This window comes from Carcharhinus amblyrhynchos, chromosome 35 (assembly GCF_965287045.1).
Source record: "Carcharhinus amblyrhynchos chromosome 35, sCarAmb.v2.hapA, whole genome shotgun sequence".
Classification (NCBI taxonomy): Eukaryota; Metazoa; Chordata; class Chondrichthyes; order Carcharhiniformes; family Carcharhinidae; genus Carcharhinus; species Carcharhinus amblyrhynchos.
Window position 1 is genome coordinate 11,805,456 of NC_137358.1, and position 6,768 is coordinate 11,812,223.

Genomic DNA, 6,768 nt, shown 5'->3' on the forward strand with positions numbered 1-6,768 from the left:
ATTATTAGAAAAACCCATCTGATTCACCAATGTCCTTTGAGGAAGGAAATCTGCCGTCCTTACCTGCTCTGGCCTACATGTGACTCCCAGAGCCACAGCAATGTGGTTGACTCTCAACTGCCCTCCAAGGGCAAATAAGGATGGGCAATAAATGCTGGCCACCCATGTCCCATGAATTAATTTTAAAAAGCCACTCACCATCCTGACTTGATGTGGAGATGCCGGCGTTGGACTGGGGTGGGCACAGCAAGAAGTCTCACAACACCAGGTTAAAGTCCAACAGGTTTATTTGGAACCACGAGCTTTCAGAGCAGTGTTCCTTCATCAGATGAATAACTCACAGGGGCAGCGCTCCGAAAGTTTATGCTACTAAATAAACCTGTTAGACTTTAACCTGGTGTTATGAAACTTCTTACTGCATCCTGACTTGGAAATACGTCACTCGCTCCTTCACTGCCGCTGGGTCAAAATCCTCACCATGTCTCTCTTTTAGTCACTTGGTAATACAGCACTTGAGTATTGCTGAAATAAAAGAAACATGCTGCAGAAACTTTGCATCCTGCACTCATCAGGACAGTCACAAGAATGTCAAATTTCAAATGGAACTTCAAAGGCAATTTGTGCAACATGAGAACAGGGTGCTGATTGGATAACCCTCAGCTGGTCAGCAGTAATCTCCAGGTAAACAGGGAAGACCAACGCTGTCGGTTGCTGTTTTCACTGTGATGTTGTAATCCACAATCGTGGCGCAGTGGTTAGCACTGTTGCCTCACTGCGCCAGGGACCCGAGTTTGATTCCCAGCTTGGGTCACCATCTGTGCGGAGTCTGCCCATGTCTGCGTAGGTTTCTTCCAGATGCTCCGATTTCCTCCCACAGTCCAGAAAATATGCTGGTTAAGTGCATTGGTCATGCTAATTTCTCCCTCAGTGTATCCGAACAAGCGCTGGAGTGTGGCATGTAAGGGATTTTCACAATAATCTCATTGCAGTGTTAATGTAAGCCTACTTGTGACACTAATAAATAAACTTTGATTTGACTTATTATTGTCACATGTATTAGCATACAGTGAAAAGTATTGTTTCTTGCGTGCTATACAGAAAAAGCATACCATTCATAGAGAAGGAAAGGAGAGGGTGCAGAATATATTGTTACAGTCATAGCTAGATCATAGAACCCTACAGTGCAGAAAGAGGCCCTTCAAGTCTGCACCGAACACAATCCCACCCAGGCCCTACTCTCATATCCCTACGTATTATACCCACTAATCTCTCTAACCTACACACCCCTGGACACTAAGGGGCAATTTCTTAGCACGGCCAATCAACCTAACCCGCACATCTTTGGACTGTGGGAGGAAACTGGAGTACTCGGAGGAAACCCACACAGACACAGGGAGAATGTGCAAACTCCATACAGACAGTGACCCATGCTGGGAATCGAACCCAGGACCCTGGAGCTGTGAAGCAGCAGTGCTAACCACTGTGCTACCGTGCCGCCCCAAATTCAAATGAATTCTGACCACTTCATGCTCTCAGATTCACTTTGCCCCCGCACATGTAGGAAAGCAGAACAGGGCAAATCTATGATGCAGTGGGAGACCATTCTACCCATCGTGTCTGTCCTGGCTGTAATAGGGTTAACACAGTAAGGAGTCTCACAACACCAGGTTAAAGTCCAATAGGTTTATTTGGTAGCAAAAGCCGCTCGCTTTCGGGGCTACGGAATACTGTAAACTGAGTGTGTACCTTTATATGTTCAGAACTCCCCACTCACCTGACGAAGGGGAAAAGCCCTGAAAGCTAGTAGCATTTTGCTACCAAATAAACCTGTTGGACTCTAACCTGGTGTTGCGGGACTTCTTACTGGGTTTATCCCAGTCCAACGCTGGCGTCTCCACATCACGTAACAGGGTTATCCAGCCTGATCCCACACTCCAGCTCTTGCTCCACCTCTCTCTCTGCAGAATATGCGAGTATTTTCAAAATATGACGAGAGTTTCCGCTGACACGTTAACTAAAGGAAATGGGCCCTCCCTAGCATCAGCTGTTTTTCATTGTATCCCATAAGACCAGAAGGTACAGAAGTAGAAGTAGGCCATTTGGCCCATCACGGCTGCTCTGCTATTCAGGTAAATCTCCCTCAGCTTCCTCCCACCTAGCCCCTCTTCACTCAGAGCTAGACTTCCCCAATCCTGGCAACATTCTCAACAATCTCCTCCGAACCCCCTCCAATGTGGTCACGTCCTCCTTCTAATCATGCAATCCCCACAGTGCAGAAGGCCATTCAGCCCATCAAATCTGCACCAACAATAATCCCACCCAGACCCTGTCACCATAAATCCACGTATTTATCCTACTAATCTCCCTAATACCAAGGGGCAATTTAGTATGACCAATCCATCAAACCTGCACGTCTTTCAACTGTACGAGGCAATTTAGCATGGCCAATCCACCTAATCTATACATCTTTGGACACTAAGGGGCAATTTAGCATAGCCAATCCACCTAACCTACACATCTTTGGACACTAAGGGGCAATTTAGCATGGCCAATCCACCTAACCTACACATCTTTGGACACTAAGGGGCAATTTAGCATGGCCAATCCACCTAACCTACACATCCTCCGGGCTGTGGGAGGAAACCGGAGCTCCCAGAGGAAAGCCACGCAGGCATGGGAAGAACATGCAGACTCCGCACAGACAGTGAGCCGAGGCCGGAATCGAACCTGGGTCCCTGGCCCTGTGAAGCAGCAGTGCTAAGCACTGTGCCACAAATCCATTGGCCGTATGGATTGAAGCCTCAACTCTCATTCCATCTGAACCATCTCACCAATTTGCTTAAGTACTTACATGGAATCGCCCACTCGCATGTCGCTAGCCCCCCCTCCAGCCCCACAATCGAGGCATACACCCCAACTCCATTCTTCCCACACGGTACGGTAGCACAGTGGGTTAGCACTGTTGTTTCACAGCTCCGGGTTCCTGGCTTCGATTCCCGGCTCTGGTCCCTGTCTGTGTGGAGTTTGCGCATTCTCCTCGTGTCTGCGTGGGTTTCCTACCACAGTCCAAAGATATGTGGGTTGGGTTGATTGGCTGTGCTAAGAAATTGCCGCTCAGTGTCCAGGGATGTGTAGGTTAGAGGGATTAGTGGGTACAATATATGGGGGTAGGGCCTGGGTGGGATTGTGTTGGGTGCAGACTGAAGGGCCTCTTTCTGCACTGTAGGGTCCTATGATGTGCCTTTCTGCCCTGTTTTGCCCCACTACTGATGGCCCCTCCATCTCCTTTAAAACCCATCTCACCGATAGCATTTATGGCCCGCCCTGACTATGCCTCTGACTGGTTTTGCCAATCTTCCAGACAATCTTTCTTGGGGAAAGTTGCTATGGTGAGAGAAGGTGTAGTTGTGCAGCAGGTCTACCCGGCTTGTGGAGACAGGGATTGCCGCAACAAGTAATTGGACGCCTTTGGGTTGGGTTTGGGGGCGGGGGGCGTAGGTCAAGGGCTACACTAACCGAAGTGTGAAGCTCCTACTCACAGCGTAGATGGTCCACTGAAACTCAGCAGAGAGCTTTAATTAAACATTTTTTTTCTTGCCAGAGAATTATGGAAGAAAGTGTTGCCAATGAAGGCAACCTCTGTCAAAGAGAAACATTTTAAAGAGCGTCTTAATGGAGGGGAAAGAGGTGCCGGTGGGGGGGTGCGGGAGGTGGGGAGTTTCAGGGCTTTAGCGACAAGGGAGCTGAAGGTACAGAGGTCGGAGGTCAAAGTTCAGCAGGGGCAATCCGGGATAAGTTAAATCGCGAGCGCCTGTTCGACATCAGGGTCTCCATTGGTCACTCACCAACAGAACCAGGCTGAGGTCTCCAGTGACCAGATATATTTGAGCATGGGCCACGCAGTGGCACAGCGGTTGGCACTGCTGCCTCACAGCGCCAGGGGCCCAGGTTCGACTCCTGGCCTCAGGTCACTGTCTGTGTGTAGTCTGCACGTTCTCCGCCACGTCTGCACAGTGTCAGGAACGTTAACAAAGTGCTGAGTAGCTCAGGGCAGGATCTCGTCTTCCACCTGCCCTCAATCCGAGCCGCGATGTGAACAATCTTTCTCCACGGATTTCCGATCTCCCCCACCCTCGATCCAGAGAGAGGCCGGTGTACATGCTGACGTTATCCATCCACCTGTGCCATCCCGGCACTCCTCTGCACACGTTTTCCAAGGTGTTCAGCCTCGCATTCCATCTTTCTTCCAAACCCTTCCCTCTTCTTCACATCACGGTGGGGGGGTGCGGGGTGGCATTCCCTTCCAGCCTACCGCGGGAATCGTAGAGGGCAAGCGGGGGGTGGGGGGGATGGGGACAGACCGTGCAAAGGCCTGGTGACTTCAGGAGGGGGTATTTTCCGGTTTTGGGGTGAGCTTGGCCGGGACGTTCTGGCCCATGTCCCCAAACTACGCGTAAGCTTCCTCGGTAACACTGCCTCAAACACGTACCTCCCAACACCAGCTTCCTCCAGCAGCTGCTCATTTCTCCCCTTTGTGGAAGACTAGAGGATAACCTTGCATGAGTTTTGGATATCTGGATTAACTCAATGAAGACTAAAAGCTTTGCACGGGCAGCACTATTGTTAACACCCAGGACCCGGGTTCGATTCCCGCCTTGGACCACCATCTATCCGGAGTCCGCACATTCTCCCCGTGTCTGCATGGGTTTCCTCCGGGTGCTCCGGTTTCCTCCCACAGTCCGAAAGACGTGCTGGTTAGGTGCAATGGCCATGCTAAACCCTCCCTCAGTGTACCCACCAGAGTGTGGGGAACAGGGGATTTTCACAGTAACTTCATTGCAGTGTTAATGTACAGAAGGAAGTCTCACAGCACCAGGTTAAAGTCCAACAGGTTTATTTGGTAGCACGAGCTTTCGGAGCGCTGCCCCTTCATGGGGTGAGTGGAGGATTGGGTTCTCAGAGGGGCCATATGTAGACACAAACTCAATTGAAAGATAATGGTTGGAATGCGAGTCTGAACAGGTAATCAAATCTTTACAGGTACAATGCGAGTCAGTGCGAGCAGAGAGAGGGTTGAGAACAGGTTAAAGAGGTGTGAACTATCTCAGGCTAGGACAGTTAGTGAGATTTTGCAAGTCCAGGCAAGTCATGGTGGTTACAGATAGCGTGACACGAACCCAAGATCCAGTTTTGATCTGATCTGACACTGAAACCATTGGCCAATATCCGCACACGAGGCCAACATCAGCTCGGATCTTGGGTTCACATTGCACTATCTGTAACTCTCCCCGCGACTTGCAAAATCTCACTAACTGTCCTAGCGTAAGATAGTTCACACACCTCTTTAACCCTCTCTCCACTGGCATTGGCTGCCCCCTGGAAAGACTTGATTAGCCGTAAAGACTCGTATTCCAAAAATTATCTTGTAATTGAGTCTGCGTCTGTACACGCCCTGTTTGTGACCCCAATCCTCCACTCACCGGATGAAGGAGCAGCGCTCCAAAAGCTCGTGCTCCCAATTAAACTTATTGGACTTTAACCCGGTGTGGTGAGACTTCTCACTGTGCCTGCCCCAGTCCAAAGCCGGCATCGCTACGTAACTGTTAATGTAAGCCTACTTGTGACGATAAAAATAACCATTTAAATTATTCCCTAATCAGCATTGGTCTATCAAATTGTCAGAGGTGTAGACAGAAGTCTCACAACACCAGGTTAAAGTCCAACAGGTTTATTCGGTAGCATGAGTTTTCGGAGCACTGAGGGACTCACCTGATGAAGGGGCAGCGCTCCAAAAGCTCATGATTCCGAATAAACCTGTTGGACTCGAACCTGGTGTTGTGAGACATCTTACTGCGCCCACCTCCAGTCCAATGCCGGCAACTCCACGTCACAGGCAGTGTGAATAGTCAGAGACTTTTTCCCCAGAGTTTAAGTGTCAATTAAAAGGGGTTGAAGCTGAGAGGACGGGCTGCTTAAGGGGGATGTGCAGGGGGAGGTTTTTCACACAGAGAGTGGTGGGTGGGTGCCTGGAATGCACTTGCCAGAGGAGGCGGTGGAAGCAGACACATGAATTAAGCGGTCTCTGGATGGATGGATGAATAGGGAGGAAATAGAGGGATACGGAACGAGGAAGGGCAGAGGGGTTTTTTCAGTCTAGTTAGGTTCATGTTCGGCATGGGCTTGGAGGGCCGAAGGGCTTGTTCCTGTGCTGTACTGTTCTTTGTTCTCTTTGTTAAGACTGCCTGGCTAATCAATAAAACATTCTGCAGCATACATGAGACATTATTCTATTCACGACCACAACACGGGGCGGCAAAGTGGGTTAGCACTGCTGCCTCACAGATCCAGGGTCCCAGATTCAATTCCGGCCTTTGGGTCACTGTCTATGTGGGGTTCGCACATTCTCCCCGTGTCTGCCTGGGTTTCTTCCGGGTGCTCCGGTTTCCTCCCACAGTCGGAAAGATGTGTTGGTTAGGGTGCAGAGGCCGTGCTAAATCCTCCCTCAGTGTACCTGAACATAGTGTGGCGACTAGGGGATTTTCACAGTAACTTCATTGCAGTGTTAATGTAAGCCCAGTTGTGACACTAATAAATAAACACTAAAAACTAAACACAAACGTTCCTGTTTGACACTGAGCCAAGCTTCATTCCCTATATCCTGTCCTCCTACTTGGGGTGGCATGGTGGCACGGTGGTTAGCACTGCTGCCTCACAGTGCCGGGGACCCGGGTTCGATTCCCAGCTTGGGTCACTGTCTGTGTGGAGATT